Genomic DNA, 18,665 nt, shown 5'->3' on the forward strand with positions numbered 1-18,665 from the left:
CGCCCACGCTGACCACATGTATGGAAAGTGCGCCAGAAGCCCATGGCCAGTTTAAAGTGTCCAAATCCCATATGGTCTAGCGGTTAGGATTCCTGGTTTTCACCCAGGCGGCCCGGGTTCAACTCCCGGTATGGGAATGCATGCTCCTTTTTGCTTCCCTCCTCAAAAATCCAGCAAATCTTCCTGCACCAGAAGTGACTTTTTGGCCAGCAGTAAAGCTACAGAACCCTGATATGTCGAGGTTCTGATCCAGCAAATCTTCCTGCACCAGAAGTGACTTTTTGGCCAGCAGTAGAGCTACAGAACCCTGATATGTCGAGGTTCTGACTAGCCCTTAGCCCCTTCGATAGCTCAGCTGGTAGAGCGGAGGACTGTAGGTTGGATTGTTGGCCATCCTTAGGTCGCTGGTTCAACTCCGGCTCGAAGGAGGTGTTTTTTTCATGTTCCCACCAATGTTTTGGCTTGGAGCTGGCTTTCTCACAGCTGTCAGCAGAGCTTGAATTCGCAGTCCACAATTGGAAGGCAAAAGAGCTTTCCCTGACCGGGAATCGAACCCGGGCCGCGGCGGTGAGAGCGCCGAATCCTAACCACTAGACCACCAGGGAGGGATGGTGGGCTGGAGGGCTCGTGGGCTGGTGGGCTGGAGGGCTGGTAGTCTGTTCTCCTGATAACAAGGTGAGAATGAGCAGACATCAATGCTTGCCACCGTCACATCGAAAACCAACAAGTCTGTAACAATCGGGGGTCTTTACTATTGGTGGGCCAGTGGCGCAATGGATAACGCGTCTGACTACGGATCAGAAGATTCTAGGTTCGACTCCTGGCTGGCTCGCTCTGTGCTTGTTTTTCTCCGGCTTATTTTGTTGTTGTGTTTTTTTTCTCCAAAGTCCAAAAGAAAAGGCAACTCTCTAGGCATTCTTCTATTTTTTCCAAAAAAAGGCACATTCTGCACACCCATTCCGATGTCTAGGGGAGACACGGACATGCTTTGGTATTGCCACTCGTCTCACAAAATGCAGGCTGGTGGGCCAGTTGATTCTAGAAAGAACAATTTCAACGCTACTCTGTAACCGCTTTACTACTTTGAAGGGTGCAATGCCATGTGGTTTTGATGTCACAGGCTTGCCATTTTGAAGCCTTATCACTAATTGCCACCTGGACATTGAGAATAATTTGTAATCTGCATTAAACTGAACGAGCGAATAATCAGCAATTTTGCGGATTAAAAATTGGTCTCACTTTCATTATTAACCTCACAACATGTCAGTTTTGTACCTTGACAGACCGACGATAGGCAGTTTTTCCTCTAGATAACGGTTGCCATGTGTGTTTTCAGATGCATGACACAAGTATTTTCACCTGGACAAGACCTTAATTACCAGTTCGAGGTATAAATTCAGCAATCACAGGATTCTGGCCAAAAAACTGAACCATGTGTGAGTCAACAAACATGTCCCTTGAATGCATGCAACACTATATATTTCAGTAAACCGTCCCTTCGGATGATTCTTGTATTGCCAAATTATTATCACATTGTTACAGTCACACACCAAAAGCAACAGGCCACTACAAAACCCTGCGCCCACACTGGCCACATTTATGGAAAGTGGCCCACAAGCTTGTGGCCAGTTAAAGCTGGCCAGTTCCCATATGGTCTAGCAGTTAGGATTCCTGGTTTTCTCGTACGCAGCCAGGGGTTGACTCCAGTTTTTCCTCTAGATAAAGGTTGCCGTGTGTGTTTTCAAATGGATGACACGAGTATTTTCACTTGGACAAGAGCTTAATTACCAGTTTGAGGAATCAATTCTGCAATCACAGGAATCTGCCCAAATACACTGAACCCCCGGGTTGAGTGAAAAAACAGATTCCCTGAATGCATACAACACTATATAATTCAGAAAACCGTCCTTTTGCATAATTCTTGTTTTGCCAAATTATTATCACATTGTTACAGTCACAGAACTAAAGCAACAGGCCACTACAAGGTCCTGCGCCCACGCTGACCACATGTATGGAAAGTGCGCCAGAAGCCCATGGCCAGTTTAAAGTGTCCAAATCCCATATGGTCTAGCGGTTAGGATTCCTGGTTTTCACCCAGGCGGCCCGGGTTCAACTCCCGGTATGGGAATGCATGCTCCTTTTTGCTTCCCTCCTCAAAAATCCAGCAAATCTTCCTGCACCAGAAGTGACTTTTTGGCCAGCAGTAAAGCTACAGAACCCTGATATGTCGAGGTTCTGATCCAGCAAATCTTCCTGCACCAGAAGTGACTTTTTGGCCAGCAGTAGAGCTACAGAACCCTGATATGTCGAGGTTCTGACTAGCCCTTAGCCCCTTCGATAGCTCAGCTGGTAGAGCGGAGGACTGTAGGTTGGATTGTTGGCCATCCTTAGGTCGCTGGTTCAACTCCGGCTCGAAGGAGGTGTTTTTTTCATGTTCCCACCAATGTTTTGGCTTGGAGCTGGCTTTCTCACAGCTGTCAGCAGAGCTTGAATTCGCAGTCCACAATTGGAAGGCAAAAGAGCTTTCCCTGACCGGGAATCGAACCCGGGCCGCGGCGGTGAGAGCGCCGAATCCTAACCACTAGACCACCAGGGAGGGATGGTGGGCTGGAGGGCTCGTGGGCTGCTGGGCTGGTGGGCTGGTGGGCTGGAGGGCTGGTAGTCTGTTCTCCTGATAATAAGGTGAGAATGAGCAGACATCAATGCTTGCCACCGTCACATCGAAAACCAACAAGTCTGTAACAATCGGGGGTCTTTACTTTTGGTGGGCCAGTGGCGCAATGGATAACGCGTCTGACTACGGATCAGAAGATTCTAGGTTCGACTCCTGGCTGGCTCGCTCTGTGCTTGTTTTTCTCCGGCTTATTTTGTTGTTGTGTTTTTTTTCTCCAAAGTCCAAAAGAAAAGGCAACTCTCTAGGCATTCTTCTATTTTTTCCAAAAAAAGGCACATTCTGCACACCCATTCCGATGTCTAGGGGAGACACGGACATGCTTTGGTATTGCCATTCGTCTCACAAAATGCAGGCTGGTGGGCCAGTTGATTCTAGAAAGAACAATTTCATCGCTACTCTGTAACCGCTTTACTACTTTGAAGGGTGCAATGCCATGTGGTTTTGATGTCACAGGCTTGCCATTTTGAAGCCTTATCACTAATTGCCACCTGGACATTGAGAGTAATTTGTAATCTGCATTAAACTGAACGAGCGAATAATCAGCAATTTTGCGGATTAAAAATTGGTCTCACTTTCATTATTAACCTCACAACATGTCAGTTTTGTACCTTGACAGACCGACGATAGGCAGTTTTTCCTCTAGATAACGGTTGCCATGTGTGTTTTCAGATGCATGACACAAGTATTTTCACCCGGACAAGACCTTAATTACCAGTTCGAGGTATAAATTCAGCAATCACAGGATTCTGGCCAAAAAACTGAACCATGTGTGAGTCAACAAACATGTCCCTTGAATGCATGCAACACTATATATTTCAGTAAACCGTCCCTTCGGATGATTCTTGTATTGCCAAATTATTATCACATTGTTACAGTCACACACCAAAAGCAACAGGCCACTACAAACCCCTGCGCCCACACTGGCCACATTTATGGAAAGTGGCCCACAAGCTTGTGGCCAGTTAAAGCTGGCCAGTTCCCATATGGTCTAGCAGTTAGGATTCCTGGTTTTCTCGTACGCAGCCAGGGGTTGACTCCAGTTTTTCCTCTAGATAAAGGTTGCCGTGTGTGTTTTCAAATGGATGACACGAGTATTTTCACTTGGACAAGAGCTTAATTACCAGTTTGAGGAATCAATTCTGCAATCACAGGAATCTGCCCAAATACACTGAACCCCCGGGTTGAGTGAAAAAACAGATTCCCTGAATGCATACAACACTATATAATTCAGAAAACCGTCCATTTGGATAATTCTTGTTTTGCCAAATTATTATCACATTGTTACAGTCACAGAACTAAAGCAACAGGCCACTACAAGGTCCTGCGCCCACGCTGACCACATGTATGGAAAGTGCGCCAGAAGCCCATGGCCAGTTTAAAGTGTCCAGATCCCATATGGTCTAGCGTTTAGGATTCCTGGTTTTCACCCAGGCGGCCCGGGTTCAACTCCCGGTATGGGAATGCATGCTCCTTTTTGCTTCCCTCCTCAAAAATCCAGCAAATCTTTCTGCACCAGAAGTGACTTTTTGGCCAGCAGTAGAGCTACAGAACCCTGATATGTCGAGGTTCTGACTAGCCCTTAGCCCCTTCGATAGCTCAGCTGGTAGAGCGGAGGACTGTAGGTTGGAGTGTTGGCCATCCTTAGGTCGCTGGTTCAACTCCGGCTCGAAGGAGGTGTTTTTTTCATGTTCCCACCAATGTTTTGGCTTGGAGCTGGCTTTCTCACAGCTGTCAGCAGAGCTTGAATTCGCAGTCCACAATTGGAAGGCAAAAGAGCTTTCCCTGACCGGGAATCGAACCCGGGCCGCGGCGGTGAGAGCGCCGAATCCTAACCACTAGACCACCAGGGAGGGATGGTGGGCTGGAGGGCTCGTGGGCTGCTGGGCTGGTGGGCTGGAGGGCTGGAGGGCTGGAGGGCTGGTAGTCTGTTCTCCTGATAACAAGGTGAGAATGAGCAGACATCAATGCTTGCCACCGTCACATCGAAAACCAACAAGTCTGTAACAATCGGGGGTCTTTACTTTTGGTGGGCCAGTTGCGCAATGGATAACGCGTCTGACTACGGATCAGAAGATTCTAGGTTCGACTCCTGGCTGGCTCGCTCTGTGCTTGTTTTTCTCCGGCTTATTTTGTTGTTGTGTTTTTTTTCTCCAAAGTCCAAAAGAAAAGGCAACTCTCTAGGCATTCTTCTATTTTTTCCAAAAAAAGGCACATTCTGCACACCCATTCCGATGTCTAGGGGAGACGCGGACATGCTTTGGTATTGCCATTCGTCTCACAAAATGCAGGCTGGTGGGCCAGTTGATTCTAGAATGAACAATTTCATCGCTACTCTGTAACCGCTTTACTACTTTGAAGGGTGCAATGCCATGTGGTTTTGATGTCACAGGCTTGCCATTTTGAAGCCTTATCACTAATTGCCACCTGGACATTGAGAGTAATTTGTAATCTGCATTAAACTGAACGAGCGAATAATCAGCAATTTTGCGGATTAAAAATTGGTCTCACTTTCATTATTAACCTCACAACATGTCAGTTTTGTACCTTGACAGACCGACGATAGGCAGTTTTTCCTCTAGATAACGGTTGCCATGTGTGTTTTCAGATGCATGACACAAGTATTTTCACCCGGACAAGACCTTAATTACCAGTTCGAGGTATAAATTCAGCAATCACAGGATTCTGGCCAAAAAACTGAACCATGTGTGAGTCAACAAACATGTCCCTTGAATGCATGCAACACTATATATTTCAGTAAACCGTCCCTTCGGATGATTCTTGTATTGCCAAATTATTATCACATTGTTACAGTCACACACCAAAAGCAACAGGCCACTACAAACCCCTGCGCCCACACTGGCCACATTTATGGAAAGTGGCCCACAAGCTTGTGGCCAGTTAAAGCTGGCCAGTTCCCATATGGTCTAGCAGTTAGGATTCCTGGTTTTCTCGTACGCAGCCAGGGGTTGACTCCAGTTTTTCCTCTAGATAAAGGTTGCCGTGTGTGTTTTCAAATGGATGACACGAGTATTTTCACTTGGACAAGAGCTTAATTACCAGTTTGAGGAATCAATTCTGCAATCACAGGAATCTGCCCAAATACACTGAACCCCCGGGTTGAGTGAAAAAACAGATTCCCTGAATGCATACAACACTATATAATTCAGAAAACCGTCCATTTGGATAATTCTTGTTTTGCCAAATTATTATCACATTGTTACAGTCACAGAACTAAAGCAACAGGCCACTACAAGGTCCTGCGCCCACGCTGACCACATGTATGGAAAGTGCGCCAGAAGCCCATGGCCAGTTTAAAGTGTCCAGATCCCATATGGTCTAGCGTTTAGGATTCCTGGTTTTCACCCAGGCGGCCCGGGTTCAACTCCCGGTATGGGAATGCATGCTCCTTTTTGCTTCCCTCCTCAAAAATCCAGCAAATCTTTCTGCACCAGAAGTGACTTTTTGGCCAGCAGTAGAGCTACAGAACCCTGATATGTCGAGGTTCTGACTAGCCCTTAGCCCCTTCGATAGCTCAGCTGGTAGAGCGGAGGACTGTAGGTTGGAGTGTTGGCCATCCTTAGGTCGCTGGTTCAACTCCGGCTCGAAGGAGGTGTTTTTTTCATGTTCCCACCAATGTTTTGGCTTGGAGCTGGCTTTCTCACAGCTGTCAGCAGAGCTTGAATTCGCAGTCCACAATTGGAAGGCAAAAGAGCTTTCCCTGAACGGGAATCGAACCCGGGCCGCGGCGGTGAGAGCGCCGAATCCTAACCACTAGACCACCAGGGAGGGATGGTGGGCTGGAGGGCTCGTGGGCTGCTGGGCTGGTGGGCTGGAGGGCTGGAGGGCTGGAGGGCTGGTAGTCTGTTCTCCTGATAACAAGGTGAGAATGAGCAGACATCAATGCTTGCCACCGTCACATCGAAAACCAACAAGTCTGTAACAATCGGGGGTCTTTACTTTTGGTGGGCCAGTTGCGCAATGGATAACGCGTCTGACTACGGATCAGAAGATTCTAGGTTCGACTCCTGGCTGGCTCGCTCTGTGCTTGTTTTTCTCCGGCTTATTTTGTTGTTGTGTTTTTTTTCTCCAAAGTCCAAAAGAAAAGGCAACTCTCTAGGCATTCTTCTATTTTTTCCAAAAAAAGGCACATTCTGCACACCCATTCCGATGTCTAGGGGAGACGCGGACATGCTTTGGTATTGCCATTCGTCTCACAAAATGCAGGCTGGTGGGCCAGTTGATTCTAGAATGAACAATTTCATCGCTACTCTGTAACCGCTTTACTACTTTGAAGGGTGCAATGCCATGTGGTTTTGATGTCACAGGCTTGCCATTTTGAAGCCTTATCACTAATTGCCACCTGGACATTGAGAGTAATTTGTAATCTGCATTAAACTGAACGAGCGAATAATCAGCAATTTTGCGGATTAAAAATTGGTCTCACTTTCATTATTAACCTCACAACATGTCAGTTTTGTACCTTGACAGACCGACGATAGGCAGTTTTTCCTCTAGATAACGGTTGCCATGTGTGTTTTCAGATGCATGACACAAGTATTTTCACCCGGACAAGACCTTAATTACCAGTTCGAGGTATAAATTCAGCAATCACAGGATTCTGGCCAAAAAACTGAACCATGTGTGAGTCAACAAACATGTCCCTTGAATGCATGCAACACTATATATTTCAGTAAACCGTCCCTTCGGATGATTCTTGTATTGCCAAATTATTATCACATTGTTACAGTCACACACCAAAAGCAACAGGCCACTACAAAACCCTGCGCCCACACTGGCCACATTTATGGAAAGTGGCCCACAAGCTTGTGGCCAGTTAAAGCTGGCCAGTTCCCATATGGTCTAGCAGTTAGGATTCCTGGTTTTCTCGTACGCAGCCAGGGGTTGACTCCAGTTTTTCCTCTAGATAAAGGTTGCCGTGTGTGTTTTCAAATGGATGACACGAGTATTTTCACTTGGACAAGAGCTTAATTACCAGTTTGAGGAATCAATTCTGCAATCACAGGAATCTGCCCAAATACACTGAACCCCCGGGTTGAGTGAAAAAACAGATTCCCTGAATGCATACAACACTATATAATTCAGAAAACCTTCCATTTGGATAATTCTTGTTTTGCCAAATTATTATCACATTGTTACAGTCACAGAACTAAAGCAACAGGCCACTACAAGGTCCTGCGCCCACGCTGACCACATGTATGGAAAGTGCGCCAGAAGCCCATGGCCAGTTTAAAGTGTCCAGATCCCATATGGTCTAGCGGTTAGGATTCCTGGTTTTCACCCAGGCGGCCCGGGTTCAACTCCCGGTATGGGAATGCATGCTCCTTTTTGCTTCCCTCCTCAAAAATCCAGCAAATCTTTCTGCACCAGAAGTGACTTTTTGGCCAGCAGTAGAGCTACAGAACCCTGATATGTCGAGGTTCTGACTAGCCCTTAGCCCCTTCGATAGCTCAGCTGGTAGAGCGGAGGACTGTAGGTTGGAGTGTTGGCCATCCTTAGGTCGCTGGTTCAACTCCGGCTCGAAGGAGTTGTTTTTTTCATGTTCCCACCAATGTTTTGGCTTGGAGCTGGCTTTCTCACAGCTGTCAGCAGAGCTTGAATTCGCAGTCCACAATTGGAAGGCAAAAGAGCTTTCCCTGACCGGGAATCGAACCCGGGCCGCGGCGGTGAGAGCGCCGAATCCTAACCACTAGACCACCAGGGAGGGGTGGTGGGCTGGAGGGCTCGTGGGCTGCTGGGCCGGTGGGCTGGAGGGCTGGAGGGCTGGAGGGCTGGAGGGCTGGTAGTCTGTTCTCCTGATAACAAGGTGAGAATGAGCAGACATCAATGCTTGCCACCGTCACATCGAAAACCAACAAGTCTGTAACAATCGGGGGTCTTTACTTTTGGTGGGCCAGTTGCGCAATGGATAACGCGTCTGACTACGGATCAGAAGATTCTAGGTTCGACTCCTGGCTGGCTCGCTCTGTGCTTGTTTTTCTCCGGCTTATTTTGTTGTTGTGTTTTTTTTCTCCAAAGTCCAAAAGAAAAGGCAACTCTCTAGGCATTCTTCTATTTTTTCCAAAAAAAGGCACATTCTGCACACCCATTCCGATGTCTAGGGGAGACGCGGACATGCTTTGGTATTGCCATTCGTCTCACAAAATGCAGGCTGGTGGGCCAGTTGATTCTAGAATGAACAATTTCATCGCTACTCTGTAACCGCTTTACTACTTTGAAGGGTACAATGCCATGTGGTTTTGATGTCACAGGCTTGCCATTTTGAAGCCTTATCACTAATTGACACCTGGACATTGAGAATAATTTGTAATCTGCATTAAACTGAACGAGCGAATAATCAGCATATTAAAAATTGGTCTCACTTTCATTATTAACCTCACAACATGTCAGTTTTGTACCTTGACAGACCGACGATAGGCAGTTTTTCCTCTAGATAACGGTTGCCATGTGTGTTTTCAGATGCATGACACAAGTATTTTCAACTGGACAAGACCTTAATTACCAGTTCGAGGTATAAATTCAGCAATCACAGGATTCTGGCCAAAAAACTGAACCATGTGTGAGTCAACAAACATGTCCCTTGAATGCATGCAACACTATATATTTCAGTAAACCGTCCCTTCGGATGATTCTTGTATTGCCAAATTATTATCACATTGTTACAGTCACACACCAAAAGCAACAGGCCACTACAAAACCCTGCACCCACACTGGCCACATTTATGGAAAGTGGCCCACAAGCTTGTGGCCAGTTAAAGCTGGCCAGTTCCCATATGGTCTAGCAGTTAGGATTCCTGGTTTTCTCGTACGCAGCCAGGGGTTGACTCCAGTTTTTCCTCTAGATAAAGGTTGCCGTGTGTGTTTTCAAATGGATGACACGAGTATTTTCACTTGGACAAGAGCTTAATTACCAGTTTGAGGAATCAATTCTGCAATCACAGGAATCTGCCCAAATACACTGAACCCCCGGGTTGAGTGAAAAAACAGATTCCCTGAATGCATACAACACTATAATTCAGAAAACCGTCCTTTTGGATAATTCTTGTTTTGCCAAATTATTATCACATTGTTACAGTCACAGAACTAAAGCAACAGGCCACTACAAGGTCCTGCGCCCACGCTGACCACATGTATGGAAAGTGCCCCAGAAGCCCATGGCCAGTTTAAAGTGTCCAAATCCCATATGGTCTAGCTGTTAGGATTCCTGGTTTTCACCCAGGCGGCCCGGGTTCAACTCCCGGTATGGGAATGCATGCTCCTTTTTGCTTCCCTCCTCAAAAATCCAGCAAATCTTCCTGCACCAGAAGTGACTTTTTGGCCAGCAGTAGAGCTACAGAACCCTGATATGTCGAGGTTCTGACTAGCCCTTAGCCCCTTCGATAGCTCAGCTGGTAGAGCGGAGGACTGTAGGTTGGATTGTTGGCCATCCTTAGGTCGCTGGTTCAACTCCGGCTCGAAGGAGGTGTTTTTTTCATGTTCCCACCAATGTTTTGGCTTGGAGCTGGCTTTCTCACAGCTGTCAGCAGAGCTTGAATTCGCAGTCCACAATTGGAAGGCAAAAGAGCTTTCCCTGACCGGGAATCGAACCCGGGCCGCGGCGGTGAGAGCGCCGAATCCTAACCACTAGGCCACCAGGGAGGGATGGTGGGCTGGAGGGCTCGTGGGCTGCTGGGCTGGTGGGCTGGTGGGCTGGAGGGCTGGTAGTCTGTTCTCCTGATAACAAGGTGAGAATGAGCAGACATCAATGCTTGCCACCGTCACATCGAAAACCAACAAGTCTGTAACAATCGGGGGTCTTTACTATTGGTGGGCCAGTGGCGCAATGGATAACGCGTCTGACTACGGATCAGAAGATTCTAGGTTCGACTCCTGGCTGGCTCGCTCTGTGCTTGTTTTTCTCCGGCTTATTTTGTTGTTGTGTTTTTTTTCTCCAAAGTCCAAAAGAAAAGGCAACTCTCTAGGCATTCTTCTATTTTTTCCAAAAAAAGGCACATTCTGCACACCCATTCCGATGTCTAGGGGAGACACGGACATGCTTTGGTATTGCCACTCGTCTCACAAAATGCAGGCTGGTGGGCCAGTTGATTCTAGAAAGAACAATTTCAACGCTACTCTGTAACCGCTTTACTACTTTGAAGGGTGCAATGCCATGTGGTTTTGATGTCACAGGCTTGCCATTTTGAAGCCTTATCACTAATTGCCACCTGGACATTGAGAATAATTTGTAATCTGCATTAAACTGAACGAGCGAATAATCAGCAATTTTGCGGATTAAAAATTGGTCTCACTTTCATTATTAACCTCACAACATGTCAGTTTTGTACCTTGACAGACCGACGATAGGCAGTTTTTCCTCTAGATAACGGTTGCCATGTGTGTTTTCAGATGCATGACACAAGTATTTTCACCTGGACAAGACCTTAATTACCAGTTCGAGGTATAAATTCAGCAATCACAGGATTCTGGCCAAAAAACTGAACCATGTGTGAGTCAACAAACATGTCCCTTGAATGCATGCAACACTATATATTTCAGTAAACCGTCCCTTCGGATGATTCTTGTATTGCCAAATTATTATCACATTGTTACAGTCACACACCAAAAGCAACAGGCCACTACAAAACCCTGCGCCCACACTGGCCACATTTATGGAAAGTGGCCCACAAGCTTGTGGCCAGTTAAAGCTGGCCAGTTCCCATATGGTCTAGCAGTTAGGATTCCTGGTTTTCTCGTACGCAGCCAGGGGTTGACTCCAGTTTTTCCTCTAGATAAAGGTTGCCGTGTGTGTTTTCAAATGGATGACACGAGTATTTTCACTTGGACAAGAGCTTAATTACCAGTTTGAGGAATCAATTCTGCAATCACAGGAATCTGCCCAAATACACTGAACCCCCGGGTTGAGTGAAAAAACAGATTCCCTGAATGCATACAACACTATATAATTCAGAAAACCGTCCTTTTGCATAATTCTTGTTTTGCCAAATTATTATCACATTGTTACAGTCACAGAACTAAAGCAACAGGCCACTACAAGGTCCTGCGCCCACGCTGACCACATGTATGGAAAGTGCGCCAGAAGCCCATGGCCAGTTTAAAGTGTCCAAATCCCATATGGTCTAGCGGTTAGGATTCCTGGTTTTCACCCAGGCGGCCCGGGTTCAACTCCCGGTATGGGAATGCATGCTCCTTTTTGCTTCCCTCCTCAAAAATCCAGCAAATCTTCCTGCACCAGAAGTGACTTTTTGGCCAGCAGTAAAGCTACAGAACCCTGATATGTCGAGGTTCTGATCCAGCAAATCTTCCTGCACCAGAAGTGACTTTTTGGCCAGCAGTAGAGCTACAGAACCCTGATATGTCGAGGTTCTGACTAGCCCTTAGCCCCTTCGATAGCTCAGCTGGTAGAGCGGAGGACTGTAGGTTGGATTGTTGGCCATCCTTAGGTCGCTGGTTCAACTCCGGCTCGAAGGAGGTGTTTTTTTTCATGTTCCCACCAATGTTTTGGCTTGGAGCTGGCTTTCTCACAGCTGTCAGCAGAGCTTGAATTCGCAGTCCACAATTGGAAGGCAAAAGAGCTTTCCCTGACCGGGAATCGAACCCGGGCCGCGGCGGTGAGAGCGCCGAATCCTAACCACTAGACCACCAGGGAGGGATGGTGGGCTGGAGGGCTCGTGGGCTGCTGGGCTGGTGGGCTGGTGGGCTGGAGGGCTGGTAGTCTGTTCTCCTGATAACAAGGTGAGAATGAGCAGACATCAATGCTTGCCACCGTCACATCGAAAACCAACAAGTCTGTAACAATCGGGGGTCTTTACTTTTGGTGGGCCAGTTGCGCAATGGATAACGCGTCTGACTACGGATCAGAAGATTCTAGGTTCGACTCCTGGCTGGCTCGCTCTGTGCTTGTTTTTCTCCGGCTTATTTTGTTGTTGTGTTTTTTTTCTCCAAAGTCCAAAAGAAAAGGCAACTCTCTAGGCATTCTTCTATTTTTTCCAAAAAAAGGCACATTCTGCACACCCATTCCGATGTCTAGGGGAGACGCGGACATGCTTTGGTATTGCCATTCGTCTCACAAAATGCAGGCTGGTGGGCCAGTTGATTCTAGAAAGAACAATTTCATCGCTACTCTGTAACCGCTTTACTACTTTGAAGGGTGCAATGCCATGTGGTTTTGATGTCACAGGCTTGCCATTTTGAAGCCTTATCACTAATTGCCACCTGGACATTGAGAGTAATTTGTAATCTGCATTAAACTGAACGAGCGAATAATCAGCAATTTTGCGGATTAAAAATTGGTCTCACTTTCATTATTAACCTCACAACATGTCAGTTTTGTACCTTGACAGACCGACGATAGGCAGTTTTTCCTCTAGATAACGGTTGCCATGTGTGTTTTCAGATGCATGACACAAGTATTTTCACCCGGACAAGACCTTAATTACCAGTTCGAGGTATAAATTCAGCAATCACAGGATTCTGGCCAAAAAACTGAACCATGTGTGAGTCAACAAACATGTCCCTTGAATGCATGCAACACTATATATTTCAGTAAACCGTCCCTTCGGATGATTCTTGTATTGCCAAATTATTATCACATTGTTACAGTCACACACCAAAAGCAACAGGCCACTACAAAACCCTGCGCCCACACTGGCCACATTTATGGAAAGTGGCCCACAAGCTTGTGGCCAGTTAAAGCTGGCCAGTTCCCATATGGTCTAGCAGTTAGGATTCCTGGTTTTCTCGTACGCAGCCAGGGGTTGACTCCAGTTTTTCCTCTAGATAAAGGTTGCCGTGTGTGTTTTCAAATGGATGACACGAGTATTTTCACTTGGACAAGAGCTTAATTACCAGTTTGAGGAATCAATTCTGCAATCACAGGAATCTGCCCAAATACACTGAACCCCCGGGTTGAGTGAAAAAACAGATTCCCTGAATGCATACAACACTATATAATTCAGAAAACCGTCCATTTGGATAATTCTTGTTTTGCCAAATTATTATCACATTGTTACAGTCACAGAACTAAAGCAACAGGCCACTACAAGGTCCTGCGCCCACGCTGACCACATGTATGGAAAGTGCGCCAGAAGCCCATGGCCAGTTTAAAGTGTCCAGATCCCATATGGTCTAGCGTTTAGGATTCCTGGTTTTCACCCAGGCGGCCCGGGTTCAACTCCCGGTATGGGAATGCATGCTCCTTTTTGCTTCCCTCCTCAAAAATCCAGCAAATCTTTCTGCACCAGAAGTGACTTTTTGGCCAGCAGTAGAGCTACAGAACCCTGATATGTCGAGGTTCTGACTAGCCCTTAGCCCCTTCGATAGCTCAGCTGGTAGAGCGGAGGACTGTAGGTTGGAGTGTTGGCCATCCTTAGGTCGCTGGTTCAACTCCGGCTCGAAGGAGGTGTTTTTTTCATGTTCCCACCAATGTTTTGGCTTGGAGCTGGCTTTCTCACAGCTGTCAGCAGAGCTTGAATTCGCAGTCCACAATTGGAAGGCAAAAGAGCTTTCCCTGACCGGGAATCGAACCCGGGCCGCGGCGGTGAGAGCGCCGAATCCTAACCACTAGACCACCAGGGAGGGATGGTGGGCTGGAGGGCTCGTGGGCTGCTGGGCTGGTGGGCTGGAGGGCTGGAGGGCTGGAGGGCTGGTAGTCTGTTCTCCTGATAACAAGGTGAGAATGAGCAGACATCAATGCTTGCCACCGTCACATCGAAAACCAACAAGTCTGTAACAATCGGGGGTCTTTACTTTTGGTGGGCCAGTTGCGCAATGGATAACGCGTCTGACTACGGATCAGAAGATTCTAGGTTCGACTCCTGGCTGGCTCGCTCTGTGCTTGTTTTTCTCCGGCTTATTTTGTTGTTGTGTTTTTTTTCTCCAAAGTCCAAAAGAAAAGGCAACTCTCTAGGCATTCTTCTATTTTTTCCAAAAAAAGGCACATTCTGCACACCCATTCCGATGTCTAGGGGAGACGCGGACATGCTTTGGTATTGCCATTCGTCTCACAAAATGCAGGCTGGTGGGCCAGTTGATTCTAGAATGAACAATTTCATCGCTACTCTGTAACCGCTTTACTACTTTGAAGGGTGCAATGCCATGTGGTTTTGATGTCACAGGCTTGCCATTTTGAAGCCTTATCACTAATTGCCACCTGGACATTGAGAGTAATTTGTAATCTGCATTAAACTGAACGAGCGAATAATCAGCAATTTTGCGGATTAAAAACTGTCTCACTTTCATTATTAACCTCACAACATGTCAGTTTTGTACCTTGACAGACCGACGATAGGCAGTTTTTCCTCTAGATAACGGTTGCCATGTGTGTTTTCAGATGCATGACACAAGTATTTTCACCCGGACAAGACCTTAATTACCAGTTCGAGGTATAAATTCAGCAATCACAGGATTCTGGCCAAAAAACTGAACCATGTGTGAGTCAACAAACATGTCCCTTGAATGCATGCAACACTATATATTTCAGTAAACCGTCCCTTCGGATGATTCTTGTATTGCCAAATTATTATCACATTGTTACAGTCACACACCAAAAGCAACAGGCCACTACAAAACCCTGCGCCCACACTGGCCACATTTATGGAAAGTGGCCCACAAGCTTGTGGCCAGTTAAAGCTGGCCAGTTCCCATATGGTCTAGCAGTTAGGATTCCTGGTTTTCTCGTACGCAGCCAGGGGTTGACTCCAGTTTTTCCTCTAGATAAAGGTTGCCGTGTGTGTTTTCAAATGGATGACACGAGTATTTTCACTTGGACAAGAGCTTAATTACCAGTTTGAGGAATCAATTCTGCAATCACAGGAATCTGCCCAAATACACTGAACCCCCGGGTTGAGTGAAAAAACAGATTCCCTGAATGCATACAACACTATATAATTCAGAAAACCTTCCATTTGGATAATTCTTGTTTTGCCAAATTATTATCACATTGTTACAGTCACAGAACTAAAGCAACAGGCCACTACAAGGTCCTGCGCCCACGCTGACCACATGTATGGAAAGTGCGCCAGAAGCCCATGGCCAGTTTAAAGTGTCCAGATCCCATATGGTCTAGCGGTTAGGATTCCTGGTTTTCACCCAGGCAGCCCGGGTTCAACTCCCGGTATGGGAATGCATGCTCCTTTTTGCTTCCCTCCTCAAAAATCCAGCAAATCTTTCTGCACCAGAAGTGACTTTTTGGCCAGCAGTAGAGCTACAGAACCCTGATATGTCGAGGTTCTGACTAGCCCTTAGCCCCTTCGATAGCTCAGCTGGTAGAGCGGAGGACTGTAGGTTGGAGTGTTGGCCATCCTTAGGTCGCTGGTTCAACTCCGGCTCGAAGGAGTTGTTTTTTTCATGTTCCCACCAATGTTTTGGCTTGGAGCTGGCTTTCTCACAGCTGTCAGCAGAGCTTGAATTCGCAGTCCACAATTGGAAGGCAAAAGAGCTTTCCCTGACCGGGAATCGAACCCGGGCCGCGGCGGTGAGAGCGCCGAATCCTAACCACTAGACCACCAGGGAGGGGTGGTGGGCTGGAGAGCTCGTGGGCTGCTGGGCTGGTGGGCTGGAGGGCTGGAGGGCTGGAGGGCTGGTAGTCTGTTCTCCTGATAACAAGGTGAGAATGAGCAGACATCAATGCTTGCCACCGTCACATCGAAAACCAACAAGTCTGTAACAATCGGGGGTCTTTACTTTTGGTGGGCCAGTTGCGCAATGGATAACGCGTCTGACTACGGATCAGAAGATTCTAGGTTCGACTCCTGGCTGGCTCGCTCTGTGCTTGTTTTTCTCCGGCTTATTTTGTTGTTGTGTTTTTTTTCTCCAAAGTCCAAAAGAAAAGGCAACTCTCTAGGCATTCTTCTATTTTTTCCAAAAAAAGGCACATTCTGCACACCCATTCCGATGTCTAGGGGAGACGCGGACATGCTTTGGTATTGCCATTCGTCTCACAAAATGCAGGCTGGTGGGCCAGTTGATTCTAGAATGAACAATTTCATCGCTACTCTGTAACCGCTTTACTACTTTGAAGGGTACAATGCCATGTGGTTTTGATGTCACAGGCTTGCCATTTTGAAGCCTTATCACTAATTGACACCTGGACATTGAGAATAATTTGTAATCTGCATTAAACTGAACGAGCGAATAATCAGCATATTAAAAATTGGTCTCACTTTCATTATTAACCTCACAACATGTCAGTTTTGTACCTTGACAGACCGACGATAGGCAGTTTTTCCTCTAGATAACGGTTGCCATGTGTGTTTTCAGATGCATGACACAAGTATTTTCAACTGGACAAGACCTTAATTACCAGTTCGAGGTATAAATTCAGCAATCACAGGATTCTGGCCAAAAAACTGAACCATGTGTGAGTCAACAAACATGTCCCTTGAATGCATGCAACACTATATATTTCAGTAAACCGTCCCTTCGGATGATTCTTGTATTGCCAAATTATTATCACATTGTTACAGTCACACACCAAAAGCAACAGGCCACTACAAAACCCTGCACCCACACTGGCCACATTTATGGAAAGTGGCCCACAAGCTTGTGGCCAGTTAAAGCTGGCCAGTTCCCATATGGTCTAGCAGTTAGGATTCCTGGTTTTCTCGTACGCAGCCAGGGGTTGACTCCAGTTTTTCCTCTAGATAAAGGTTGCCGTGTGTGTTTTCAAATGGATGACACGAGTATTTTCACTTGGACAAGAGCTTAATTACCAGTTTGAGGAATCAATTCTGCAATCACAGGAATCTGCCCAAATACACTGAACCCCCGGGTTGAGTGAAAAAACAGATTCCCTGAATGCATACAACACTATAATTCAGAAAACCGTCCTTTTGGATAATTCTTGTTTTGCCAAATTATTATCACATTGTTACAGTCACAGAACTAAAGCAACAGGCCACTACAAGGTCCTGCGCCCACGCTGACCACATGTATGGAAAGTGCGCCAGAAGCCCATGGCCAGTTTAAAGTGTCCAAATCCCATATGGTCTAGCTGTTAGGATTCCTGGTTTTCACCCAGGCGGCCCGGGTTCAACTCCCGGTATGGGAATGCATGCTCCTTTTTGCTTCCCTCCTCAAAAATCCAGCAAATCTTCCTGCACCAGAAGTGACTTTTTGGCCAGCAGTAGAGCTACAGAACCCTGATATGTCGAGGTTCTGACTAGCCCTTAGCCCCTTCGATAGCTCAGCTGGTAGAGCGGAGGACTGTAGGTTGGATTGTTGGCCATCCTTAGGTCGCTGGTTCAACTCCGGCTCGAAGGAGGTGTTTTTTTCATGTTCCCACCAATGTTTTGGCTTGGAGCTGGCTTTCTCACAGCTGTCAGCAGAGCTTGAATTCGCAGTCCACAATTGGAAGGCAAAAGAGCTTTCCCTGACCGGGAATCGAACCCGGGCCGCGGCGGTGAGAGCGCCGAATCCTAACCACTAGACCACCAGGGAGGGATGGTGGGCTGGAGGGCTCGTGGGCTGCTGGGCTGGTGGGCTGGTGGGCTGGAGGGCTGGTAGTCTGTTCTCCTGATAACAAGGTGAGAATGAGCAGACATCAATGCTTGCCACCGTCACATCGAAAACCAACAAGTCTGTAACAACCGGTGGTCTTTACTATTGGTGGGCCAGTGGCGCAATGGATAACGCGTCTGACTACGGATCAGAAGATTCTAGGTTCGACTCCTGGCTGGCTCGCTCTGTGCTTGTTTTTCTCCGGCTTATTTTGTTGTTGTGTTTTTTTTCTCCAAAGTCCAAAAGAAAAGGCAACTCTCTAGGCATTCTTCTATTTTTTCCAAAAAAAGGCACATTCTGCACACCCATTCCGATGTCTAGGGGAGACACGGACATGCTTTGGTATTGCCACTCGTCTCACAAAATGCAGGCTGGTGGGCCAGTTGATTCTAGAAAGAACAATTTCAACGCTACTCTGTAACCGCTTTACTACTTTGAAGGGTGCAATGCCATGTGGTTTTGATGTCACAGGCTTGCC

General features: G+C 46.9%; 16 non-coding genes across 16 annotated transcripts; 8 read left to right on the forward strand and 8 right to left on the reverse strand.

Annotated features, from left to right (window-relative positions):
- The first annotated feature begins 65 nt into the window (after window positions 1-65).
- trnae-uuc (transfer RNA glutamic acid (anticodon UUC)) lies at window positions 66-137 on the forward strand. The gene has a single exon. It is a non-coding gene; the product is annotated as a tRNA-Glu (tRNA).
- Window positions 138-533: 396 nt separating this feature from the next.
- trnae-cuc (transfer RNA glutamic acid (anticodon CUC)) lies at window positions 534-605 on the reverse strand. The gene has a single exon. It is a non-coding gene; the product is annotated as a tRNA-Glu (tRNA).
- A 154-nt stretch (window positions 606-759) lies between these two features.
- trnar-acg (transfer RNA arginine (anticodon ACG)) lies at window positions 760-832 on the forward strand. Its single transcript has one exon. It is a non-coding gene; the product is annotated as a tRNA-Arg (tRNA).
- A 1,224-nt stretch (window positions 833-2,056) lies between these two features.
- Window positions 2,057-2,128, forward strand: trnae-uuc (transfer RNA glutamic acid (anticodon UUC)). Its single transcript has one exon. It is a non-coding gene; the product is annotated as a tRNA-Glu (tRNA).
- Window positions 2,129-2,524: 396 nt separating this feature from the next.
- trnae-cuc (transfer RNA glutamic acid (anticodon CUC)) lies at window positions 2,525-2,596 on the reverse strand. The gene has a single exon. It is a non-coding gene; the product is annotated as a tRNA-Glu (tRNA).
- Window positions 2,597-2,766: 170 nt separating this feature from the next.
- trnar-acg (transfer RNA arginine (anticodon ACG)) lies at window positions 2,767-2,839 on the forward strand. The gene has a single exon. It is a non-coding gene; the product is annotated as a tRNA-Arg (tRNA).
- Window positions 2,840-4,452: 1,613 nt separating this feature from the next.
- Window positions 4,453-4,524, reverse strand: trnae-cuc (transfer RNA glutamic acid (anticodon CUC)). The gene has a single exon. It is a non-coding gene; the product is annotated as a tRNA-Glu (tRNA).
- A 3,411-nt stretch (window positions 4,525-7,935) lies between these two features.
- trnae-uuc (transfer RNA glutamic acid (anticodon UUC)) lies at window positions 7,936-8,007 on the forward strand. Its single transcript has one exon. It is a non-coding gene; the product is annotated as a tRNA-Glu (tRNA).
- Window positions 8,008-8,324: 317 nt separating this feature from the next.
- Window positions 8,325-8,396, reverse strand: trnae-cuc (transfer RNA glutamic acid (anticodon CUC)). Its single transcript has one exon. It is a non-coding gene; the product is annotated as a tRNA-Glu (tRNA).
- Window positions 8,397-10,500: 2,104 nt separating this feature from the next.
- On the forward strand, window positions 10,501-10,573 carry trnar-acg (transfer RNA arginine (anticodon ACG)). The gene has a single exon. It is a non-coding gene; the product is annotated as a tRNA-Arg (tRNA).
- A 1,224-nt stretch (window positions 10,574-11,797) lies between these two features.
- On the forward strand, window positions 11,798-11,869 carry trnae-uuc (transfer RNA glutamic acid (anticodon UUC)). Its single transcript has one exon. It is a non-coding gene; the product is annotated as a tRNA-Glu (tRNA).
- A 397-nt stretch (window positions 11,870-12,266) lies between these two features.
- Window positions 12,267-12,338, reverse strand: trnae-cuc (transfer RNA glutamic acid (anticodon CUC)). Its single transcript has one exon. It is a non-coding gene; the product is annotated as a tRNA-Glu (tRNA).
- Window positions 12,339-14,194: 1,856 nt separating this feature from the next.
- Window positions 14,195-14,266, reverse strand: trnae-cuc (transfer RNA glutamic acid (anticodon CUC)). Its single transcript has one exon. It is a non-coding gene; the product is annotated as a tRNA-Glu (tRNA).
- A 1,863-nt stretch (window positions 14,267-16,129) lies between these two features.
- On the reverse strand, window positions 16,130-16,201 carry trnae-cuc (transfer RNA glutamic acid (anticodon CUC)). Its single transcript has one exon. It is a non-coding gene; the product is annotated as a tRNA-Glu (tRNA).
- Window positions 16,202-18,055: 1,854 nt separating this feature from the next.
- Window positions 18,056-18,127, reverse strand: trnae-cuc (transfer RNA glutamic acid (anticodon CUC)). Its single transcript has one exon. It is a non-coding gene; the product is annotated as a tRNA-Glu (tRNA).
- A 170-nt stretch (window positions 18,128-18,297) lies between these two features.
- Window positions 18,298-18,370, forward strand: trnar-acg (transfer RNA arginine (anticodon ACG)). Its single transcript has one exon. It is a non-coding gene; the product is annotated as a tRNA-Arg (tRNA).
- Window positions 18,371-18,665: the final 295 nt, after the last annotated feature.

This window comes from Carassius gibelio, chromosome A11 (genome assembly GCF_023724105.1).
Source record: "Carassius gibelio isolate Cgi1373 ecotype wild population from Czech Republic chromosome A11, carGib1.2-hapl.c, whole genome shotgun sequence".
NCBI classification, from domain to species: domain Eukaryota; kingdom Metazoa; phylum Chordata; class Actinopteri; order Cypriniformes; family Cyprinidae; genus Carassius; species Carassius gibelio.